We start from the raw sequence: 26,517 nt of genomic DNA, 5'->3' as shown, positions 1-26,517 counted from the left end.
CATTCACATGTCTGTGGCAGGGTTTACACTGTTACTTCACATGCGTGTATAGCATCTAATACCACTTTGCATGCTTTTAAGCCTGAAGTAAATGGTATCGTAAGGTGTATACACCCTTCTGCAACTTGCTTTTATTTTCTCGCTGTGATGCATTTGACATTTATTTCTTTCCGGATTGCATAACATTCCATTGCATGAAAATAACACAGGGTATTTATCCATTTGTTTGCTATTAGATATTTAGTTCACATTATGCACAATGCAAGAAAGCACATTCCTACACGTGTCTTCTTGTGGACAAGTATGAGGCTTCCTCTGGGGGTGGACAAGTGGAGGTGACAGTTATACTATGGTAATGCGTGAGAGATGTAAGGGGATTCTGTATAATTTTGCAATTCTGTAATTCTAAAATTAGTTCAAAATAAACGGTTTTTAAAAAAGAAAAAGAATACATTCTTTGGGGCCACTCAAAGCAATCTCCCCATACGACTACAAAGCTGTGGGCTAAATACCAGATACAGACTAGAGGCTAGCTCCTCAGTACCCAGGCCCAGAAATGTCACAGCTCCGCCATGTGAACACAGCTGTTTAGAACGCCTCAAATAGTTGAGCTTACATATGGTCAAGCTTACATATGAACTTACATATGTTAAGTAAAAAATCAAAGCAATTCTTTGAATATTTATGAACCAAGACAGGAAGAAGTTATTTAAATTAAAAAGACAGCAAAAGTTCATTAGAGTCAAAAAGCCTCTCAAGTTTTAGCACTTCTCTGTCCAATATATGTAATGACTTGTCTTTTTCATAGGGTTAAACTGAATCTAAGATTTAACTCTATGCATGTAGGGGCACATCTAAAAGTTTAAGGTCCCCTAAAGTATGAGGGGGGAAAAAAACCCTCTGAGTTCAAACATCTTTTACTTCCTCTTCTTTCCAACTAGGCAGATTCCTTGTGCTATGAGAAAATTGTGTTTATGTAAAGGTCCAGAGAGAGGGACTGGGAAGAGCTAATGGGCCAAATCCAAGCCCAGCCACCTCCCCTAGGAAGCCTGCCAGGACTAACCTCATCTGAACCACATCACTCAGCTCCTTCTCTCTCCCTTCGGACTTGCACATCGCCTTTGGCCTCAATCACTTAGCACTTGTAGATGTTTTGATTTGGATCATCTGTAAGTCCCTGTTATGTTTTCTCTTCCTACACAGACTGTTAACTTCTCAAGGCATTATGTCAATCCATCAGCAAGGTCAATTGCCAGAATACAGCAGAAAGAAGCCGAACTGGAAACGAGGAGAAGGCGTGGTTTCCAGTAAGATCTCTGCAACCACAGCCTAAGTATGTTATCATCTTTGTGGGGACTTAATTTCTTCAATAGTTTTTCTTCAAGATCTTTCTTCAGTAGTTTCTTCAATAGTTTTTCTTCAAGATCTTTCTTCAGTTTCTAATACGATTGTTTCCCATTCGATTCTATTTATAAATCATCCATTCATTTCACCTTCTGCTGCTGACAGTTTATTACATGCAAGATACATGAACCCTGGGAGATATAATCCTTGCCAATAAGAAACATCAGGTGATTTTATTTTTTGATACCTCCCACAATATGAGTAGCTCACTATGAAGCAAAGACTACTTAATAAGTGTTGGTTAAAGTAACCAAGTGATAAAGCCAGTGGCTGGGGAATAAACCATCTCAGCCGATCCTTTCTGTGAAGTGTGTTTTCTCTATCTAGCCTCCTCAGTCGTGGCCCACACTCAGGAACAGTTTGACATTTTAGCACCATATGGCTCAGTGAGGCTCCAAAGGCCACCTAAAACTTGCCAGGCCTCTTGGCATTTCCCACACTTGCCAATGTGGATGGTAGCAGGCACCCAGCTCACAGCTGCAGCTTGAGTCAGGTCCAGGCGGACCAGGGGCTCTCCAGGATGCCAGGTCAGCAAGTAGCAAGAGCAGTGGCCACAGAGCTTTGTGGTTCAGTGCCACGATGCCAAAACTAATAATCTAATGCTCATTTACCCAGATTTCTGGCACAGCTGGGAAAATACCCTGGTGGTTTTGGAACCAAGTGTCTTTCCATCAGAGGTATCCCGGAATCGTGCCCTATGCCGAAATGCCATCCCTATGAAGCACTCTGCGGTATGCTCACTCTCCTTGGAATGCTTGCCAACATCAAGGAAGCTATCGGGACTATCAGGACAGACAAAGCACCAAGGTGTGAAAAGAGGGATCCCACCCCCAAAGGACCTCCTTTTCCAAAAGCCTGGGTTTCATCATCAGAGATTTATTTCCTACTGGGTTATGAAACACTTTTGCTTGTTAAAATTTTAAAGAGTGCTATACTTTATAAGCTATAAACTCAGACCTCTTCTTGGGCCTCTGTAAGGGCAGCTCCCTCTGTGAGGAAACAATATTTATGTTGTGAGAAGGAGGGACACTGTAGGAGCTGAGGCGGGGACTGGGCACCTTGGGAAGCGATAAAGGTAGTAGGTGTCAAAGGGGAAGGGAACAAACAGCAAGAAAGCAGTGCAGAAAGGCAAGGCAAGTGTGAATGGAAGACAGCTCATCTACTCAAGGTCTGTAATGAGGGTATTCCATAAACGTAAGTGTTCAAGATCAGGCTGTGATCATGAAACCACATCCCTAAGCAATGCTTTGCTCTAACTGGCCACGTCTCATTACTCCAGGCCTTAAAACCTCTCTTCAACAACATACACAGGCACATACACACAGACTAATAAACTCCCATCCTAGACCTGAGACTGGTCCAGCTCACGTAAAACCGAGCTACATGCAAGCATATGTTGTTCAGGAAAAGGGCCTCAGGGTTTCCAGTACTGCCGTGTTATATATTCAGAGATATAACAGAAGTCCTCTCAGTTTATAGTGCCAAAACTGGCTATTCAGAGGATGAGAAATTCCAGACGGACTTACCATTCCTTACTTCATAACAGTTAATTTGTATAAAAACCTAACAGGGTCATTAAACTGGATTTTTATACTTCCTTCAGGCTCACCTAATTTCATCCTTTTCTCTAGTAAACTTTGCATTCCACTAGACATACAGGCACTCCAGGGATGATTTTAGAAACATGATTTGCATGGAAATGCTTATTTTCATCTGACTTTGCCTTTCAAGTCGGAAGCCCAGGTCACAGCATCCAAGTCAAAAAATTAAAACAAAGTGGGGGAAGGGTAGGAGAGCAAGTACGCAAAAATATATTTATGACAATCTATTATTTGATGTCATCTAGCTTCTCTTAAACTGCATACTTCATTAGAATGTGTTCAAATGTTTATTTCCAAAACAGAAAATTAAATAGACTGGAAGACATGATAGTCTAACAGGATAAAATGTGCCTCCTACAGTGAGTGGCCCACGTAACAGATCCGAAGATCCGACATCTAAAATCACAGTGTGGCAGCATTTATCACACTTACAACATCCATCAGTTTTTGCAGCAGGAATCCAAGGTGACTTTACAGAGGGACTCAGCTTTGGGAAGCAGTTGGATGTTAAATGCTTCGCCAGAAAGCTTTTGTAAAATCAGCCTTTTCTAAGGCTCGCATGGGGAGGAGTTTTGAAATCTCCATCACAAAGCTACAGAAGTCCCCAGAGTTTAGTCATCCTGCAAGGCGTTTACCAAGGCTTTCCTTAATAAACTGGCAAAACTTGATCCCCCTCCTTTCTGGTCACCCCAACTTCAGGAATGCCAAACAAAAGGCAGGAATTTCAAGGAGATCTGAACCTAGGCTCAGATCTATTACTAGAATAAACATTGCTATTACTGGAATAAACATTTTTTTTAATTCCTAGATTAATCCCTAGAATTAATTTTTAAGCACAGCCATTTATAGATATATCAGTACATGCGTGTCACTTCACATTCCGGCCTCACCCAATTGACCTGTAACTTTCCTCTTCTGGCTTCACAAAGACTCAACATTCTTATTGTTACTGGATAGTCTGCCCAAAAATATTTTCTTCTGGAATTATTTTTTACCCATTTCCATGCCCAATACCTCGAAATACCCTCAAAGGTAGACAATATTTCCTACAAGTCAACAGTTGGCCTATTTTGCCCGGTTTGGTATAAAATCTGGTAATACCACATCAGAAGATTCTGGCAACAACGTGAGCTAAAATAAGGGAGTTATCTGGAAGGTAAGAGAGCCTTCACAGAAAGCCTTGAGTCACAAAAGCTCCGTACTGAAGTGATTATAGACACAGGTGAAGAATCCATCCTTAGCTACACAGGAACAGTTCCCAGGAACAAATGTAGATTTTGATAAGGAGAAGTCTCCATCAGGAGTAGTCTGGAAAGCCTCAATTTAATTACCTCTCCATCTTCTTATTATTCCACTCGACTTCCTATTTCCCCATCTCATTTCACAGCCTCCACCAGCTCTCCCCTCGGGCCTCATATTATCCCTTTGTACAAGCACACATTCTCGTTCCCCTCCTCCACACTCCCATGGCTAAATGTTCTCTGCTTTCTGGGTCTTGCTTTCACAGCGTCCAGCTTTCCAATAAACTGTCATGAATCAGCACCTTTCACTAGAAGTTTCTGAAGACAGTACTGCCCTAGAGAGGCAGAAAAGCTAAAGTCTCCTCTTATTTAAGACATGTAAACCACAGGCAAAGCCAGACAAAGAATCCTTGTTGCCAGAGTCAAGAATATAGAACAGATTCTAGAGACGGGATTGATGCTGAACTTTTCAAAGTCTGTATCTCAGCTTCCCCGAGTGCAGGCAGAGAGACACGGTGCAGAAGAAAACATAAGCATGGCTAAGAATCAGGACCATCAGAGAAGCAAACTACCAGAAAACAGGGTTCTTAACTTTTTTACCCCAGGGCCCTTTGGCAATCTGGTGAATTCTAGGGCCCACTTCTCAGAGTAATGTTTTTACAAGCATAAAAAACACAGGATTAAAAAGGAACACAGGGCTTCCCTGGTGGCACAGTGGTTGAGAGTCCGCCTGCCGATGCAGGGGACACGGGTTCGTGCTCCGGTCCAGGAAGATCCCACATGCCGCGGAGCGGCTGGGCCCATGAGCCATGGCCGCTGAGCCTGCGCGTCCGGAGCCTGTGCTCCGCAACGGGAGAGGCCACAACAGTGAGAGGTCCGTGCATCCACAACGACAACAAAAAGAACAAATTCTAATATAGTTGTATTTGTGCTTCTTTATTGCCACAGTGAATAACAGGATGTAGTAGCATATTTCATAAGTACTATAATTTCAAAGGCTAAATGCTACTATGATTGTTGCCTACATTCATACTTAAAGTAAATTCTAAGTTTTATTTAGGAATTAGTGAAAAATGAAAATTTTTTTTCCCATCCAAGTTCAGAGACTCTAGAATTCTATCCATGGGCTCCCTGATTATGAACCCCTGCCTCAGTTATTCTTCCCAGATCCTAAAATGATTAAAGTTCTTAAAGGAATGACCTCTAGATTCGTGTCAATACAAATCCATTGCCACATCCAATTCAGTGATTATGGGTCTCACAACTACTGGACCAAAAGGTGTAACATTAACTCCAGTGTTTTGTGAATACAATGAAGCCTCTGGAGCTCTAAAGTCTGATGCCCTGGAACTAAGGTGAAGGCTCTGGCCACTGAGTATGCTGCTCCTCCCTTCAACAGGTAGGTGTATCAACTCCCTTATTCCTAGACATTAATTTTGTACTTTCCAACTGAAGATACATCAGCACATTTGTGTGGACTCATGAATCACTATGTTTCCTATTCAAAGACAAGATCAATGTTTTAAAAAAACTGCAACATTAATTAAATAAGAGCTTTATGGGGGCAGGGGGAACACTACATTAAGTACATCTATGGATTTTAAGATACATACAATTTTCAGACATTAAAGATTGTGGGGGGACTTCCCTGGTGGTCGAGTGGTAAAGAATCCGCCTTCAAATGAAGGGGACGCAGGTTCAATCCCTGGTCGGGGAACTAAGATCCCACATGCCACGGGGCAACTAAGCCCGTGCCACAACTAATGAGCCCACAGGCCCCGACTAGAGAGAGAAAACCCAACCCACACGCCACAACTAGAGAGAAGCCCACACACAACAAAAGATCCCACGTGCCGCAACAAAGATCCCACATGCCACAACTAAGACCCAGTGCAGCCAAAAATAATAAAAAAATAAAAAGATTGTGGGAAGGAGCAGAATGCCTCAGACTTAGAATTGAATAAAAAATATAAGTGATTTTATGTTATTCTGAGTATGTCAAATATTGTGCTTAGGCTGAAGATATTTGAGAAGTGAAACGTATGAAGTTTCAAAATATTAGCCAATAGATTTTATGAATCATGGAATCTATTTAACCAATGCTTAATTGTGTTTTAGTCTTACGCAGAAACATGCCAACCAACCAGCTCAGCAAATACCCATTATTATCATTTTCAGTATTTAATATTTAACAAATACTTACATAGTGCCAGGTATCATTCTAAACACTTTATAAATGTTAACCCTGTTAATTTTCAAGAAAAGACTATGAGATAATAGCTAACATCCTCATCTGTATGATGGGGCACACAAAGGTTGAATGACTAGCTCAGGGTCATGCAGCTACTAAGTTGCAGAACTTGATTCGAACCCAGGCAATGTGGCTACAGGGTCCACATTCTCAATTATGCTCTATTGCTTTGTCTTGCTCGGTTCCTGGTTATTTGAACAACACTTTTTAATTTCTTTTTCTCACATTTTAAGAGGTGCTATTTGCTAACACTTCTCTTTCTGGCATGTGGATATAGAGACTCTCCATGGAAATTTTTCATGCCAGTCAACAAGGATTTATGATTATTTAACATCTGTGGAGTAAAAGATGGTGCAGCTGCAGGACCAGTCCCACGCTCTGCAAGAGAGTGTCACTGCTGTCCCTTTGTCATTATGAATTCTTGGCTTCCCACTTGAATATATCACTATTTCTATGCTCAAGGATTGAGCCCGTAGGCTGATATAACCCAGGCACTAAGGGGGGAAAATGCAAAACAATCATGTTTTCAGCAGTTGGGCCCTTCAGAGTACAGATTTAGAGCACACATAATAACTTCTCTGTTATCACATGCCAACATGGGTCTGTCTCTCTGTGTATGAAAATATTGGGTCTTAAAGTTTCTATAGAAAAGAAAGAAACATCTTACAAGGAAAATTAAAATAAAAGGAGAAGAAAACAACATTATAAAAAGTATACAGAGTATCCTTATTTTGCAGAAAATAAGACTACCAAAGAAGAGGACATTCTATCACCAACAGGGGAACAGAAGTTCACATAAGCTGGGAAAAGAAGATTAATCTCATATTAGAAGACATCGTTTCTAAGGTACCTATTCCCTGGATTCAGTACATCTGGAAGAAGGATGAAAAACACTGCTAGAGAAAATAGGAACAGAATAGAATAGAATCTGGTCAAGCCACCAGATCTGCTTGGCAAGTACGCAGAGGCTTCTGAAATATGCCCTAAGGGCAACCCCCAGAGGTGTCTGGGTCAGGTTCAACGGCATGTGCTTGGCACATCCTTGGGGAGGATGGGAAGAGGCAATAGCTGCTGACGTTCAATGAACATTTACTATGGGCCAGGCAAGGTACCAAGTGCTTCACATGCACTATCTAATCCTCACAAAAGCACTACTGTCCACTGTTTTAGAAAAGAAAACATTGACTTAAGAGAAGTTAAGTAATTTTCTGAAAATAACAATACTAGTAAGAGCCTAGGTCTGGATTTGAACCTAACTGGGACTCCAAAGCTTTGAAATACTTCCCTGCCTGAGGAATTTCTCCTCCTAGGATCCTAACACTACCTTTTTAACCAAGCATCTCCCAAAATGACAAATGCATATTGCAACTGCAGTGGTAAATGCATAAAAACATGCAAATGTTTTACTATAGTTGGCAGAAATATCAGAGTACAAATTACCCAACAATTAGGTAGTTTATGGATAAATGGTTTCAATATTCTCAATTATCTTTACTTCAAGAATGAGTCTTTTTTCACAGACATAGAAAACATACTTATGGTTACCTGAGGGGACAGTGTGGTGTGTGTGTAGGGGGAAGGGGAGTTAGGCGACAAAATAGGAGACTGGGATTAACATATACACACTACTATGTATAAAATAGATAAATAACAAGGACCTACCGTATAGGGAACTATACTCAATGTCTTGTAATAAACTATAATGGAAAAGAATCTGAAAAAGAATATATATGTATATATATAACTGAATCATTTTCCTGTACACTTGAAGCTAACACAACATTGTAAGTTAACTATACTTCAATTTTTTAAAAAACTGTTTAAAAAAGAATGAGTCTTGGGGCTTCCCTGGTGGCGCAGTGGTTGAGAGTCCGCCTGCCGATGCAGGGGACACAGGTTCGTGCCCCGGTCCGGGAAGATCCCACATGCCACGGAGCAGCTAGGCCCGTGAGCCATGGCCGCTGAGCCTGTGCGTCCTGAGCCTGTGCTCCGCAACGGGAGAGGCCACAACAGTGAGAGGCCCACATACCGCAAAAAAAAAAAAAAGGAAAAAAAGAGAATGAGTCTTTCTGAGAAATGCAAATCAAAACAACAATGAGATATCACCTCACACCTGTCAGAATGGCTATTATCAAAAAGTATACAAATAACGAATGTTGGAGAGGATGTGGAGAAAAGGGAAGCCTCATGCCACTGTGTAAAACAGTATAGTTTCCTCAGAAAAACTGAAAATAGAACTACCATATGACTCGGCAATTCCACTCCTGCGTATATGTCTGGAAAAAACAAAAACCCTAATTTGAAGAGATATATGCACCCCAATATTCATACCAGCACTATTTACAACAGCCAAAATATGTAAGCAAACCAAGTACCCACCAACACACAATTAGATTAAGAAGATGTGGTACAGCTATACAATGGAATATTACTTAGCCATAAAAAAGAATGAAATACTGTCATTTGCAGCAACGTGGATGGACCTAGAGAATGTTATGCTTAGTGAAATAAGTCAAACAAATACTGTATGATATCCCTTCTATGTGGAATCTAAAAATATATATATAAATGAATGTATATGCAAAACAGAAACAGACTCAAAGACTTTTACAGAAAACCAACTTGTGGTTACCAAAGGGGAGAGGGAAATGGGGATGAACAAATTAGGGGTATGGGATTAACAGATACAAACTATAACATATAAAATAGATAAGCAGCAAGGATATACTGTATATACAGCACCGAGAACTATAGCAATTATCTAGTAATAACCTATAATGGAGTATAGGAAGAAGGGGAAGGAAGGAAGGAAGGAAGGAAGGAAGGAAGGGAGGGAGGGAGGGAGGGAGGGAGGGAGAAAGGAAAGAAGGAAGAATTTTTCCTGTCAACACTGGTTTCAAGGACTTCCCTCGTGGTCCAGTGGGTGGGACTCCCCGCTCCCAATGCAGGGGGCCCGGTTCCATCCCTAGTTGGGGAACTAGATCCCACACGCATGGCGCAACTAAAGAGTCCACATGCTGCAACTAAGACCCGGCACACCAAAATAAATAAATAAATAATAAAAAAATAAATAAAAATTAAAAAAACCTCCACCATCATCCTTAAAGATAACCTTGTCTAGTCTTTTTTTTTTTTTTTTTTTTTTTTTTTGGCTGCCTTGGGTCTTCCTTGCTGCACGCGGGCTTTCTCTAGCTGCGGCGAGCAGGGGCTACTCTTCGTTGTGGTGCGTGGGCTTCTCATTGCGATGGCTTCTCTTGTTGCGGAGCACGAGCTCTAGGCACGCGGACTTCAGTAGTTGTGGCATGAAGGCTCAGTAGCTGTGGCTCGTGGGCTCAGTCGTTGTGGCTCGCAGGCTCTAGAGCACAGCCTCAGTAGTTGTGGCGCACAGGTTTAGCTGCTCCACAGCATGTGGGATCTTCCCAGACCAGGGATTGAACCTGTGTCCCCTGCATTGGCAGGTGGATTCTTAGCCACTGCGCCATCAGGGAAGCCCCACCTTGTCTAGTCTTGCTTTACCCCTCACAGAGTCCTGTACTGAACTGTTTGCTTCAAAAACAGAAACAATGTCCACCATTTCAACAGCAAGTCAGTCTTGCTCTCGCTTGTAAACCTTCTGATGTGGGACTGCTCAGCGTCCTGGTTTCCACTCACAGACCTTCCCCACTTTCCCAGCATCTGGTCAGCTTACCCTATTGCTCAGTCCTTGAGCCTAGTTTCTGAATGGCTCCAAGTCCTCTGCTCCAGCATGCCTCACAGCCCTAAGCTCCAGGATGACTTAACAAACCCCATCCCTAACCTCCCCAGAACGTCAAAGTCCCAATGTGGGACTCACAGTGCCTTTTCGGGGCTTCCATCCGTTCAGATGCCAATTCCTAGCCACTTTCTTCTAAAACATTAAAAAGACTAACATCGTCTTCACGACTTATTTAAAAGGCACTGCTTGGCACCAGCCAGACTGAAAACCTTAGGAAGGAATATCTTCAAGATTAGCCTTCCAGAGTTATTAAGTAGAGGGTAGGAGTACCACTTCTATATCTAAAGCACAGCACAATATAAAGTAAGTGGCATTCAACTACGTGGGGAATAACTTAATTCTGGATACTTTTACTCTACCCTGGAGCCAGTTCCTAGGAGGGATGATGCAATAGCCATCTCTGAAGCAGTTTTACAACAGCAAAGATCTGCACTTACAGCTAGGTCAGTTTAGTGGCTGAAGCCTGAGGCTATGGCACCTGAACCCAAGCAGGTAGCCCATACTCAGCAACTACCTTAGTTTCTTGCAGCCTCAGTTTCCTCACGTGTACAATGGCAATAATAATAATACCTACCTTATAGGACTGTAGAGGGCAAATAAAATAATGTATGTTAGGTACTTAACACTCAAAATATAGCAGGTATTACTTACTAGCAGTAGTTAAAAAAAAAAAAAAGAAGTAACTCAATACATATACACTGCCCCACAAGGGTCACACAGCCAGGGTAAGAAAGACACCTGCAAGATTCATTTAACTTTTAGTTCAGTGGGAAGGCAGGCATTCGAGATGCAGATGGACACCCCTGTGTCTGGAGCTCACCACCAACACAAACCTCTGAGTCATGCACAGTAGTGGAGCATCTCTTCCCAAATCCCGCTTTCATGCTGAGGTTAAATCCAGCAAACATAAACTTCTGTTACTGTGGGCCTCTAAATGCTTTCTCTCAGAGGGCTCTGCTGTTTTTGTTTTTATCAAATGGATATCTTTTTTCAATAATTAGGAAAGTTCAGCAAACTGCAGGCATGTGGTTGAGCATAAAGGTTTCTAAGAACCAACCACCTACACAAATCTGATCATGAAAAAAGGACCCGTGTCTGGCTGTAAGCAGAATGTAGAATATATGTAACTACAGCACCAAACTGCTGCTGATTTGTTAGAAAACAAACTCCAACTGATTGACGCTATTATGCAATAAGTTGATGCTTAGTTGTACTTGAGACAGAGGGGAAAACTAAAATCCATTCAAAGACGTACAAATGAAAAATGAATGCTATTTCCCAAATACTCTATTTATATAAAGGCACATGCTCAACTTTAAGTTGAGAAGGCCTCAAGAAAAAAAATAACTCTTCCATTTACTATGAAAGTAACAATCTCAGAAAATGGACAATTAGACCACTCCATGACAGAGAATATTAGCATTTAACAAACTCTTCTATAAATATAAGCAATAAACAGTTTCAGCACAGCTGGCTTCTGAAGGCTTCAATATCAACAAACAGACTTAATATTCTTGATTTACTACAGATTTTTCCATCAAGTGAAATAGTCACGAGGATGATAATTGGGCCCACGTGCCTCCCAAGGACAAAGCTTGGTGGTGTGATGGGGGTCAAGCCACAGAGCCCCAAAGGAAGACCATGTGTACAGCAATTCTTAGCTTGCAGTATTGAAAAGGCTCTGTCTCTTCAATTCAACTAAAAATAAACAAATGGGGGTATATGCAGTCCCAATGTCCCCATCACAGATTTTAAACCACAAAAACTCATCTGTTACTCAAAACATGCCAAAGATTGACTCTTAAGAGTACTTTTGCAGTTTATATCCATCAAGCTGAAGGATATATCTTAGGTATAAAATGAAACCATCAGCATTTATTCAAATGAAGGTCCTGTGAGAGTAAATGTATAGAGTCGATGATGTAATAAGAATTTAAACATATTTTCATGTTGAGCCATTTCAAAAACATGTCACAAATAGGATCAGTATTCACACAGGATACTGATGTCAGTTTCAAGAGTAATTTAAGGACTACAGTTTGGAATGGCAGATGGGAAATATCTATATAAAGTAGTCTTTATAGATCAACATTATTTTACAATAAATTGTATTTACCTTTTCAGGATGTAGCACAATAAATTCTCAGATTTATGTCTTTGCTACCACTACTATGTATTGTCTTGTTGAATTTTTAAGGAATTCTCTTTACAACAAAGGAAAAACAGAAAAACAGTGTAAATCAATGAAATGAGACCATTTTAAAATTATATCTAATCAAAAGGCAGAAAAAAATTTAAAAACCACAGCGCTAGTTTTTAGCAAAACTTTGACAAATAAACAGGCAACATTAAATTTAGCTCAGCATCCACCAGTTGCGAAATTTTGGGTTGTTTTAGATTGCAGGTTAAAATTCCTATGAAGGAAGGTCATTCATACACTGAGAAGTCAGAAATAACTTAAAAGGTAAGAGATACGATAGTTATTTGTAAGTTATATTATAAAAATGAACAGGCAATTCCCAACTTACCAACATTAAGTTATTAGCTGTGTAAAATTTAGCTCTGAGTCAGTTTCTGAGAGCACCTCCAGATTCTAGCAAATATGTTTCTCCTTCAGCTAAACCATATTATGGGTTAATTTAGCTTGGTGGACCATTCTGGGAACCCACTATTTATAATATTATTCCAACTGGAAAATTAATTGCCAGTTCCAATATAGAATGCGGGATGTGTGTGAAGGACACACTGTCCTAGCAAAACAAAGAAATCACCCTCCAATGTCTACCAACCGCAGTTACTGCATCAGCAAGCGATGTGTGCAAGCCATCATACGAGGTACCTTGGAGGACCCAAAGCAATAATATTTCGGCAGAGTCAGCCTTCAGTTTAAAGGCTGGAAATAAAAACGAACCACTGAGATAGAGATAACACACTTCCTGTCAAAATAATGATGTAGCAGATTTTTAATATTGTTCTAGGTTAAAAGAATAAGTAATCTTTAAATGACACCATACCTGAAGAAAACCCAGGTTTGAGAGTTACAGTTATCACTAATAAAGACTCTGCTGCCTTCCCAGCTAAGAGCCACATCTCCATTCTGCTTAGATTTTGTCTGAATGACTCCTTTTTCTTTGCACTTGCTTTCTGAAATACAAATCACTGGGAAATTCTACAATGTTGTTCTACATTTGTCGCACATCCTTCTAGGCCCAACTAGTGAAAGTATTAGATAACTCCCCCCTTTCATGAATAAAGATGGCAGTTAATACATAGAACACTGTCTACTCTATATCAAGAAAACCGTTCTCTACTACAGATGTGCTAAGATGGAGGCTGGTATTTATTCCTCCATGAGAGAAAGACTCTCTCATCTCCCAGGAACACTGGCTCAGGGTGAACGAGTTAATAAAGTGAAGACAGCTCATGTAGTCCATGGCATCAAGACTCCTCCTCCCCAAAGCATTTTTCATCATGTCAATCGTATCACTACTGACCTCTCTCAAGAACAAGATCTATCACTGCAAGTGCATGCCAGAGACATGAAACAACAGAGTGCCCTGAAGGAGAGTTGGACCTCATGCAAAACCTTGCTGTTCTTTAGATTTTAAAAGGATTCAGAAAATAAAGAATCCATGACATGATGTCATATTGACATTTGCAAAGCACCAGTAATTTCCCAAGCACTACCACAAACATCACTTCATTTGCGTCTCCAATGACTCTGACAAGCAAGGCAGACATTATTGTTCCAAGTTATTGATGAAGAAATGGATAAGGAAATTGATAAACCTTAGAGGAGTTAAACGACTTCTTAGAGATCCATAGTAAAGCATTTTTTCTTTTATAGGACACTGCCTCACTTGTCAAAATGATCTGTTTTACTGAACTACTTTTGAAAGCCATAATAATAAAATACATAGACATTAGGTTATAACTCCTTTTATGTAACCACCCTCCCAAAAAAAGTCCTTTAAAAATTCTATCCCAGGGCTTCCCTGGTAGTGCAGTGGTTAAGAATCCACCTGCCAATGCAGGGGGCACGGGTTCAAGCCCTGGTCCGGGAAGATCCTACATGCCACGGACAACTAAGCCCGTGTGCCACAACTACTGAGCCTGCGCTCTAGAGCCCGCGAGCCACAACTACTGAACCCGCGTGCCACAACTACTGAAGCCTGCGCGCCTAGAGCCCGTGCTTCACAACAAAAGAAGCCACCTCAATGAGAAGCCTGCGCACCACAAGGAAGAGTAAACCCCGCTCGCCACAACTAGAGAAAGCTCGCTCACAGCAACAAAAACCCAACAGAGCCAAAAATAAATAAATAAATTTTAAAAAATAAAAAATAAAAAGTCTATTCCCTGTATCAGAAAAATGTCCTGAGGAGAATGCTAAGGATTTTAGCATTCGCCACAGTACACTCTGAATTTCAGTTCTCACTAATTCTTCCCCATTTTGGTTTACCCTTCCCCAACTGAATTAAGACCCCATGTTGAGAAAGTACTAAGCAAATATAAAAGAATAATTTGTACCTGGGAGATACACAGTTTATCATTTATTGGGCAAAGAAACAAATCATTACTCTTCTCACGGTCTGACCTACTCAAAATAAAAATGCTCTTTGGGTAATATTCCACATATACTAGTATTATAGTTATGCTGCAATCCTCAACCAGTGGGTTATGCAAGCCCTCTCCCTTCCTCAGTCAGGAGGCTCCAGACTATGGACAATGTAGATTCCAGAGTTCAAAGAGATATGAGAGTGCATGAGTAGCTAAGAGTGAGTAGAACTCAGAGTCCCAAATAGTATTTCTAGGTGTATTAGTAATTCTACCAATGAAGACAGTGGATGGTAGCCTATAAGGACTTTTCCAGAGGCAGCCTCCAGGCCAGCCTTGTCCAATAGAACTTTCTGTGACAAGGTATCCAATGTAGCACTCCCTAGTGACACGTGACTACTGAGAGCTTGAAATACGGTTAGTGCGGCAGAAAACTATTGGGTTGGCCAAAACGTTCATTCTTTTTTTTCCGTAAGATGGGTCTAGTAGAGCTTAGTTGTCTTTAACTTCATTCGAAACAATTTTGCTAGACTGTATTGTGACAGCTGTCATATCAGCATGCATTTTTAAAATAGGACATCAAAATTGGTGGATTTTTGTGTAGCCATTTTAATATTGAAGATGGAAGAAAAAAAGGAACTTTTTCAGCCTATTACACTTTATTATTTCAATAAAGGTAAAAACACAACTGTAAAAAAAGATTTGTGCAGTGTATAGAGAAGGTGCTGTGACTGATCAAACGTTTCAAAAGTGGTTTGCAAAGTTTCGTGCTGGAGATTTCTCGCTGGACGATACTTCACGGCCAGGTAGACCAGTTGAAGTTGATAGCGATCAAATCGAGACATTGATTGAGAACAATCAATGTTATACCACGCGGGAGATAGCCGACATACTCAAAATATCCAAATCAAGTGTTGAAAATCACTTGCACCAGCTTGGTTATGTGAACCACTTTGATGTTTGGGTTCCATATAAGTTAAGGGAAAAAAACCTTCTTGACCATATTTCCGGATGTGATTCTCTATTTAAACTCAATGAAAATGTTCCATTTTTAAAACAAATTGTGACGTGTGATGAAAAGTGGATACTGTACAATAATGTGGAATGGAAGAGATCGTGGAGCAAGTGAAATGAACCACCACCAACCACACCAAAGGCCGGTCTTCATCCAAAGAAGGTGATGTTGTGTATATGGTGGGATTGGAAGGGAGTCCTCTATTATGAGCTCCTTCCAGAAAACCAAACGATTAATTCCAACAAGTACTGCTCCCAATTAGACCACTGAAAGCGGCACTTGACGAAAAACGTCTGGAATAAGGCGATGGAAAACGCATAATCTTCCAGCAGGATAATACAAGACCACATGTTTTTTGATGACCAGGCAAAACCTGTTACAGCTTGGCTGGGAAGTTCTGATTCAACCGCCATACTCACCAGACACTGCACCTTTGACTTCCATTTATTTCAGTCTTTACAAAATTCTCTTAATCGAAAAAATTTCAATTCCCTGGAAGACTGTAAAAGGCACCTGGAACAGTTCTTTGCTCAAAAAGATAAAAAGTTTGGGGAAGATGGAATTATGAAGTTGCCTGAAAAATGGCAGAAGGTAGTGGAACAAAAGAATGAATGCACTGTTCAATAAAGTCCTTGGTGAAAATGAAAAATGTGTCTCTTATTTTTTCTTAAAAACCGAACGCACTTTTTGGCTAACCCAATAAATTTTCAATTTTATGTAAATTAAATTAAATGTAAATGTAAAGACCCACATATGAACAGCCCCTCTCAAGAGTAATGACATCACTCTACACAGGAAGCACAGCCCAGTTTGTTATCACAGGGCTGAGACCCATGTAACGAAACGAGCTTGGGCTTTGGAGGCTGGCAGACTAGGGTCTCTTACAAGTTGTATCACCTTGAAAGTACTTTATTGAGCCTCAGCTTCTCCATCTCTATGGTGGGGATCTCAACACCAATTTCTCAGGATGGTTGGGAGGAAAGGGCTTCCCTCCCACTATGTCTACCACACAAAACACTGTAAAACATTAGTCTCTCTCCCCTACCACGCCTCCCCCCATCCTCTCAATCCAAAAGAACTGTACACTTGGAACCTACCAGGCAATTATGAGATATAATGTCATGAACAATCAATAAAAACATCTGAGCTTCTTAGAAGTAAGCTAAGAAAGAAAAAAGAAAATCACATCTGGGCTTACATCTTAACTTGGCAAAAAGTTTTATGGCATCAAAGCATTATAAACTGTACTCGTTTTTCAATATTTGGTTAATTACAACTGCGCTTTCGTAATGAGCCAGAAAGCTAAAGCATGCTCCTCTCTTATCTCACAAAGCATAACATTCTATAATAGAGACTATAAAAACCACATAATGTTGTTTAAACATTACTTTATATGATACAGTCTTCCCAAGAAGCAGACTGAAAATTCTCTACATTCCCGTGTAAGGGATGAACTATCCAGCATTGCTCTAGTGCTCAATAAATGTTTGATTGATTGTAAAGTAGATAGAGTTCATGAGTAATTACTGACATCCTTAATTGTACACCTGGCCTTAGCGATTATGAAAAGACTATTCACACACACATACATTATTCACGATACTCAGTGTAGTTTTATTTACAATGAATAAAGTGAACAACAACTTTAGCATTCCACTACAGTGGAATTATGTAAGTAAGCAAAGAGACCTTCATTCAGTGGAATTTTTTTTTTTTTTTTTTTTTTGTGGTACGCGGGCCTCTCACTGCCGTGGCCTCTCCCGTTGCGGAGCACAGGCTCCGGACACGCAGGCTCAGCGGCATGGCTCACGGGCCCAGTCGCTCCGCGTCATGTGGGATCTTCCCGGACTGGGGCACGAACCCGTGTCCCCTGCATCGGCAGGCGGACTCTCAACCACTGCCCCACCAGGGAAGCCCTACAGCATAATTCTTTAAATTAAAAATATACATAGAAAAAAGGTGAAAAAATTAATAACAACAGCTATTTTCATTAAGAGATGGAGCAACATATAATTTTTCCCTCACGTCTATCTTCCTAGATTTCGGTAACGAGTACGTATGACTTTGAGAGTGGGTGGTGGGGCACAAATGCTTTTAAAGTTACTCATTTTGGTGGAGCCCCAGTCATCTTTGTTTCCCGTCATTTGAAAGCAGCTCACCATACTGCGGAAAGACAAGCACTCAACCACAATACCTCAAATATGTTTTGGTCCCCTGCAGCCTGGCAACCAGGCAATGAGAGCGATTACAGAGCGCTCGGCCCATGCCCTCCCTGTGGCCACCACTGGCAACATCACCTTCTCCTCCCTGCCCTGAATGTTGGCACACCAGGTTCTGCACCAGCTCTTGGCTTGCTCCCCAGAGACAGGAACGTATTAAGGGTGAAGAAGTACCCTCCTATAGCAACTACACACCTAAGTAACCTGCGTGAAAAGTCTTCATTGAGTCCCAAAGTTTTTTAAAATAGGAAGTCTATGGTCTAATAATTTTTGGAATGACTATTTGGAGGAAAGAGCTCAGAGAATGGAGCTTCTAACCTAGCTTGGGTTGCTGAGGAATACCTAGCTATAGAACTTCTGTGTGAATATAAGTTCACCAGGCAAGGAAGAAAGGGAGGAATGTTCCAGGTAGAGGAACAGTCAGTACAAAGGCGAGATGTCACAGGACAGTCAAAGAACTGTGGAGTAGCTTAGGCTGAAGCCATACAAGGTGAAAAGCTGAAAAGCCTAAGGGAACCTGGAAATGCAGACAACGTCTAGTCCATGAAAACTTCTTGCAAGCCATTCTAATGAATTTGGACTTGATCGCATCTGATCGCTGGCTGATTTGAAGGAGTTAAATGATTGGCCGCTAAGAACCATCCTTTGGCTGCAGTGGGGAGGATGAATTGCGGGAGCAGAGAGCCTGCTGAGAGGCAGGGTACTTAGGTTGTGACTGCAATAGTTTAAGAAGGAAATGAGTCTTAAGCTAAACAAACAAGTGGGGATAAAGAAGAAAGGGCAGATTTGAGAGATGCCTCAATGGCAGAATGCACAGCATGTGATGAACTGATAGATAAGAGAGAAGAGGAGGGAGAACGGAAGGAATGTATGCCCACGGGATTCCTAACCAAGCTCTTCTGTGCCACAAACCGCTTTTGTAGTAGTGAGGCCAAGAATGTTTCTCAAAATGTTTTTAAGTGCATAAAATAAAACACGTAGAATTAAGAGAAACTAATAACACCGAAATACAGTTCTCCCCATGGAAGCCCTAAGAGCCTATGGCTTTCAACATTTAGTCCATCTCAGAATCACTAGGAGCGCCTGTTAAAACAGACTGCTGGTTAAATAAGCTACAAGGGTATATTGCACAACACAGGGAATATAGGCAATATTTTATACCTATAAATGGAATATACCCTTTAAAAATTGTGAATTACTAGGTTGTACACCTGAAACTTATAAAACATTGTACATCAACTACACCTCAATTAAGAAATAAAACAGATTCCTGGCCCCCACCTCCAAGTTCCCATGATGCTGATGATGCTGGCCTGGGGAACACACTTAGGAACCATTGTACTAGGGTGATGCCCAGGTTTCTGGCTAGAAAGCTAAGTGGACTTGGTACTGCTGATATGCTAGCTTACCTCTGTATCCCTAGAGCATATAGCTTGGTACACTGTATGAATTCAATAAATACTTTGTGAACAAATGAAGCAGCAATACAGATACAATAGTGAATTTAGTGCTTAATGTTTGGCTAAGTTATACCTTCACTTGGTTTTTGTTATGCTTCCTCTGTAATCCTTGGAAGTCCTAAGGACAGCGGATTACACTGTTTTGATCTAATTTACAAGTCCTTGTTAGATTCAAAAAAATGGCCTTCAAGTAGCCAGTTATATTCCTCTATAAATAAGATAAACACTCAAGAGTACGCATTTACATTTCAAAATAATTCTCGGCCAATCCGTGAAAATGCTGAATTCTCTTTATTCATATATAGGGAATCTCTCTATTATTAAGGCTTACAGTATCAAACACTGAAAACTTCCAAGAAACTATCACTTTTAACAAACTCAGCACAGTTCAAAGAATTGCCCAGTAAAAAGTTTTTAGAGAATCTTTTGTAATAAATGGCTGAAAACTATTTTCAATTAGCATCTCAATAGTTTAGTAATAAATGGTTGTTTCTCTATCTCCTGACAGCACTTTAAAAAAGCATTTGTTTCCATAATATTTTAAGTATTCTGGTCCATTCTCATTTACTATAACCACAGTGTAAGTTGACACTTAGGTAAGATTTAGCCCAGCTTCATCTAAGTTACTACAAGCCAACTAAAAGAATCCCACTACTGGGCTTCCCTGGTGGCGCAGTGGTTGAGAGTCCGCCTGCCGATGCAGGGGACACGGGTTCGTGCCCCGGTCTGGGAAGATCCCACATGCAGAGCGGCTGGGCTCGTGAGCCACGGCTGCTGAGCCTGCGTGTCCGGAGCCTGTGCTCCGCAACGGGAGAGGCCACAACAGTGAGAGGCCCGCATACCGCCAAAAAAAAAAAAAAGAATCCCAGTACTGAAGTCCACATGTATTTGTAAGGTGGCCTGCTCTGTGCTGGTTGCTATGGGGATTACAGAAGCCAAAGAGAAAGTCAGAGACAATTCAGCTCTGTGAGCAGCGTTACCAGATCCCTTTGGTATTCTACCAAAAGGTGTATCTCCACAAACCCGTTCTTCTCTGAAATATGTTATCTTCCCTTGGAATGAAGTTCCAGGACCTTTCCAAGTCCACACCACTCTACAAATTACACAACCCCCCCCCCAACACTTGCCTGGGGCTGTCTTTTTTTTCCTTCACATCTGCATTTCTCCCCCCCACCCCCAGCTCCCATCATCAGTACCTATCAGGCAGGCCTCTGCGGCTGTCCCTTATCTTTCTCCTCCTCCCCAGAAGCTCCCTGCTGCACTCCCACTGCACAGCCTTTAGCACAACACTCTCTCCCTCAGACACGTTCCTGGGCCAACCGAGAGCCTTGATCTGGCAACCAAGGTCCGTCATCATTTGATCCTAACCTGAGTTTCCGACCTAGTTCCTTCCTGCTTCTCCAAACTCTTCACTCCAGCCAAACTGTGCTACTTCCTCTGATCAAAACATGCCTTTTGCTTCCATATTTCTTTTCCTCTGTTTCCTCCCTGACAATGATGCCCTGCATCTGTGAAAGTCTTACCCATCTATTAAGATCTAGCACATGAATGACCCCCTTCTCCCCCAAGAGACTTCCTCATCCCAATAAACAATCTCCTCCCCACCTTCCGCGAAGTAAATTGTCACATATTTCAGAAAACTGTGCACACGTCTCTTCTTGGTGTGACTGTAAGCTTCTACACAACAAGGATTGTGTGTCACACTTAACAACACCCATCCATCTGTTCAGCACAGCGCACTTGCATCGAGAGTAATTCTCCATAAATACCTAACCCCAGGAACCACATCTCTGGGCCTCAGTACCTCTGCAAACTAGGCTCCTGTGGTACCTCTCTCAAAGGGCTTTGGTGAACTTCAAATGACATAACAAAATATTTCTTTTGAAAACACTCTACAAATTGAATTGGAAGGATAACATAATTGCGGAGGCAAATGTGCATTCACACAATACCAAGGACCCAAACAAGACCGCATGCCCTCAAGCTCTAATGGTATCAGATGGCACAGGAATTCCAAGACAGCAAGGACCACTCCTGGCTCCACAGGATTCCTGGGGAAAGTTTTCTCTGCAGAGAAGAATTTGAGGTAAGCCCTGAGGGAGGTATAGGATCTCTATTAACAAACAGAAGAGGAGCAGCTAGGACAAAGGAAACCTACCAAGCCTGCCCAGTCTCTTTGAAACATCTTAATCCCCTAGTTAGTCATCGAGAATCTGAACATGGCAGTCAGAGGTTACTTAGAAATCTTTGGAACAGCACAAACACCACCACTTCCCCATCCAGAGGTCAGCGGCCACTGCAGGAAAGGAAACAGAATGTTCCTTCAGTGGGGAACAACAATAAATTTGTTAAACTTTAGCTTTCTATACACTTATCTTTCTAAATGACTTACTTGTACTTGGCTACGACCTCTATTAAAGAACCTATCATTGCATTCATCAGCCTACATTTCACAACTTTTTCCTGAGAGTGCAGGCTTAGCAAATATTTTCACGGGCCAACATGGACTCTGGGTTCTGTAAAGCAGGACCCGAAGCCCACCACCAGGATCACCACCATGATCCTGCATTTCCTCCGATATAGACATTGAACTAATATTTGCAGGGAGACAGAATTCACAACTAAGGTGAGTCATAGGATTTTAATTACGAAGAAATAGCTTTGAAAGCAGATGTACAGAAAAGGCCAATCAGTGGCAAATTTCCTGTTGTTTCCTTTCCTGTTATGTCTACATGGTGATAGCTAGCTAGTCTCCAACAATACCCCATACACAAATATTTTTAGAATATTTGTATAACATGCTTATCACTACCTATATAAGTTTAATATAAAAGAAAAGGTTGAGAAAACACTTCTGTGGACTAGTAAGCTTGCTATACTTGTTTAGAAAACTGAATAGCACATATGCCTGTTGCAGAATCCAAATAAGACAGTTTACTTCACTTTACCATGTAACCTAGTAGCTAATAGCAGGAAACAATCTGGCTAGGTACACAGTAACAAGAAGGAAAGCTAAATACATTTTTCATGCCTGGCATGGAAAATCTAATGGAAGACTACATTTCCTATAAACTCTAATTAGACGAGAAAGGGAAATCAGAGGATTTTGCTTTGATCCTGGGATCTGTCTTTATCATAGTACCAACCTGTGTAACACAAAAGCAGCTTATTAATTCTGCATTCCAATTTCACACAGCAAAGCCTTTTAGGCTAAAACAAAATGCAGTCCATGCTGACTGTCTAGAGAGATTGGGCTAATTTACGTGATGTAAGGGATGCTTTATTCATAGAAGGAAGGTAGGTTAAGCTCTCCGGAGGTAACAACTTCAGCTCTGGAACAGCCGCTCTGGACCACTTAAGCAATATCAATAGTTCACTTATGACACTTACACATCTTGGTTAATGTGGCATAACAAAACTGGAGGATATTTACGCCAAAGTAATTTTTTCCTCTGTGACGGTAAGAAAAGGATGACAAAAGCCTTCATCCTGAGCATGCTAACTAAAGAGTACAGTATACTGAAGTCATAGTTGCTACACCCACCCAGACTGGTTTCAACTTTTCTCTTAAGATTTGGAGGGTGGAAAGAGGGTACATCATTTCCAATGTAGTGGTTAAAAAGCTCGTGAAAAAAGGTTCACTTTCCATTATACTATATGTAATAAAGTTTGATTAAAAATGATAGTGTCATTTTTTTTAATGCATCACAATTTTTATTTTGCATGTTCCCAAAGGGAGTAACTCCAGTGTGAAACCTTATTTATCTGGCCTCAAGAGAGTAGAGCTCTGGAGGAGTGGTTTCCTGAATAACAAACACTCTGCCATTCATTTGCCTGGAGTGGAAGTGTCTCTCCTGCCAGCACTCCTCCCTTCTGTGCCTCCCCTCCTCCACTCTGCCTGGTCAGGCTGGCTGTCACTCATGGCATCTCAGTCACCTGGCCTCAGAAGTAGCATGTGACCCAAACTGGACCAATCACAGCCAACACTCCCTGGATATCGTGGTACATCTAGAAGTAGGCATGTGACCCAAACAAGGTCTGTGCCCTTTCACTTAATTTTGTGTACAGACATTGAGAGGAAGAGAGTTTGTTTTCTTCTTTATCCAAAAGCCCCAACCTTGTAGATTTGGAGCAAAAACAACAGAACCCTAAGAAATTCCACTTAACCTCCTGAGTACTGCTTTGCCCCAAGCCAGCCATGCGTTTGAACTAGTAGTTACACGATCAACATTTTCAAGATGGGTTTTTATCGCTTGCAACTAAAAGAATTGTGATTCAATGTCTAGACATCATCTGATTTAAAGTTACCTGATGTTACAGGAACACTTCCCCAAACAAACTGCATGCTTCTCTACCTTAGTTTAAAAAAAAAAAAAAAAGCCATAGTCAACGTAAATTAACCTTTTCTTACTGATCTAGTCACTTACATCGTAACATATGATATTCTCGAGCCCTACTGTATTATCCAGGGATAACTGACTCTTCACTACATAGGTCAGTACTGCTTTGTAACAGATTCCTGTGTTTATGACATTGTAAGCAACATAACACTGCCTGAGTGTGTGGGAGCCAGATGTGAATTTGTCCTCCCTTGTAGCTGCCTCTATTGCCATATCCCACAACAACAGACCATCTACTGACCAGAAACCATTTACTAAAGGGGAATAAATTAAGACCTGCCAAGCTAGTTGCTGTGAATGACTAATCACACCCCGCCCTTTGTTTACACAAGAAACAGAGCTTCACTCAAGTTAAACGATAAACAAACAAACAAAAAGATGGGGGGGCAGGAAGTACAGGCTACCCAAAGGCAGCCACTGTAACAGAGCCCAGCCCCCCACTTTCTGCCCCCCATCTGCTTCTGTCTGCACGACACGTACCACCCTCACCACTCCCCGGGCCAGTGGCAGCCCTTGTTGCCTCTAGTGGCCACCCTTTTCTGGGCAGTGAATCACCTTTCTCACAGCTAATTGGCTTCATTTCTCAGCTTCCCAAGGGTAACTTCCTGGAAGAGGAATGTGGTTTAGCTCTTCTTTTTGAGCTAGACCAACATCCTGCCAACATCACCCAAAATCAGCTTATGGACAGCTATCTCTGGCTTGTGTGTCCATCTGGACATAATCAGCGGTAGGCAAAGAGAGGTCCCTTTTATTTACGTATTCATTATTTATTTAATAATTTATTTAACAAACATTTACACAGAACTTAGTAGAAGCAAGGCAAATACTTTTCTTTTCTTTTCTTTTTTTTTTTTTTTGCCGTATGCGGGCCTCTCACTGCTGTGGCCTCTCCCGTTGCGGAGCACAGGCTCCGGACACGCAGGCTCAGCGGCCATGGCTCACGGGCCCAGCCGCTCCGCGGCATGTGGGATCTTCCCAGACTGCGGCACGAACCCGTGTCCCCTGCATCAGCAGGCGGACTCTCAACCACTGCGCCACCAGGGAAGCCCAAGGCAAATACTTTTCTAAGTTCTCTTCAAATATTCATTAATTTAATACTCATAATAAACCAACGAGGTAGGTACAATTATTTTCCCATTATACAGATGAGAAAACTGAGGCATACAGAAGTAAATAATTGCCCCGAGGTTCACAGTTAATAAGTGGATGTGAGATGAGACCGTCTTGGGGGAAGAGTTTATACTGTTAATCACTAAGCCACAGAAAATTTCACGATCAGTTAGGACTGCATGAAGCTGGGCATGCACACATTCTGAAATGACTTTAGTATACATTCATTCACCCATTCATTCATTCAAACTTTTTGAGCACCTATTATGTGCCAGACACACTTTAGTCTCTGAGGAGATAGCAGTGAACAAAACACACAAAGACCTTGTCTTGAAGGAGTTTATATCTGATCATATTAAGATTACCCTGCTCATCTTTATTGGTGATGTAGCACACTTAGTGTACTTTAAATACATACTTTTATTCTTGTTCTATGGTCTATATATAGCCATATTAATATGGTATGCATTTGTTAGACTTCCGAAAAACTGAATAAATAACAACAATCAGAGTTGTTGGCTCTAACCTATCTGGATTACTTATTCACTCTGTCAGGAACTATACTAAGTGTGCATTCTTTAATTTACACATATATACTCCAAGCCTATGTGCTCTATCTAAAGTTCAATAGATGGACATCTAATCTACCCAATCTTGCAACTGTCCTGAGAACCTATCTCATGCTCATTATTTACAATTAATTTAAAAAACCTTTCCATAGCGTGCCCCACAATGTATTAAATGCGTTGCATGTCTTACTTCATTTAACATTCATGCCCATCCTGAGGTGGGTACTATTATTCCTTTATACAGATGAGGAAGCTAAGGCTCAAACACCTAGTAAGCGGCAAAGCCAGAATACAAACCAGGATCTGCTGGAGCTCCACTATAGACCATTGGGAAAATATCACCCACTGTGATAGACACGTTATTACAGCCTCATAGCACAAAGAACTATCTGCTAAGGCGTAAAATAATCTTTATCTTTCTAAATACTATCATGAGCATAAACTGCCTAATTAATATTAATTTTCATATTAGTTAATATGACTATTAATTAATTAATATTAAGCAGAGTATAACCTTGGGCTTCAGTCTAAGAATACACACAATAATTGTCCACTACATGGTCTATAAAGTGGATTGCTTTCTTTGGGGGATAAACTCTGGTATGAGATTACTCATAATAATGAGTAATTATTAATGTAATGTAATGGAGAGGATATGGAGAAAAGGGAACCCTCCTACACTGTTGGTGGGAATGTAAATTGGTGCAACCACTATGGAAAACAGTGTGGAGGTTCCTCAAAAAACTAAAAATAGAACTACCATATGACCCAGCAATTCCATTCCTGTGTATATAGATGAAAAAAACAAAAACACTGATTTGAAAAGATAATGCACCCAATGTTCATAGCACCATTATTTACAATTGTCAAGATATGGAAGCAACCCAAGTGTCTATCAATGAATGAATGGATAAAGAAGACGTATAGATATATACAATG

The 26,517-nt window shown here is 41.0% G+C and overlaps 1 protein-coding gene across 1 annotated transcript in view; it reads right to left on the bottom strand.

The window, feature by feature from the left end:
- DOCK4 (dedicator of cytokinesis 4) overlaps positions 1 to 26,517 on the bottom strand; it is a 480,421-nt gene that overhangs the window by 407,958 nt on the left and 45,946 nt on the right. The gene's annotated exons all lie outside the window — the stretch shown is intronic.

This window comes from Aethalodelphis obliquidens, unplaced genomic scaffold, assembly GCF_003676395.1.
Source record: "Aethalodelphis obliquidens isolate GAN/ISIS:26980383/991018 unplaced genomic scaffold, ASM367639v1 scaffold5, whole genome shotgun sequence".
Taxonomy (NCBI): domain Eukaryota; kingdom Metazoa; phylum Chordata; class Mammalia; order Artiodactyla; family Delphinidae; genus Aethalodelphis; species Aethalodelphis obliquidens.
This window is presented reverse-complemented; position numbering and strand designations above follow the sequence as displayed.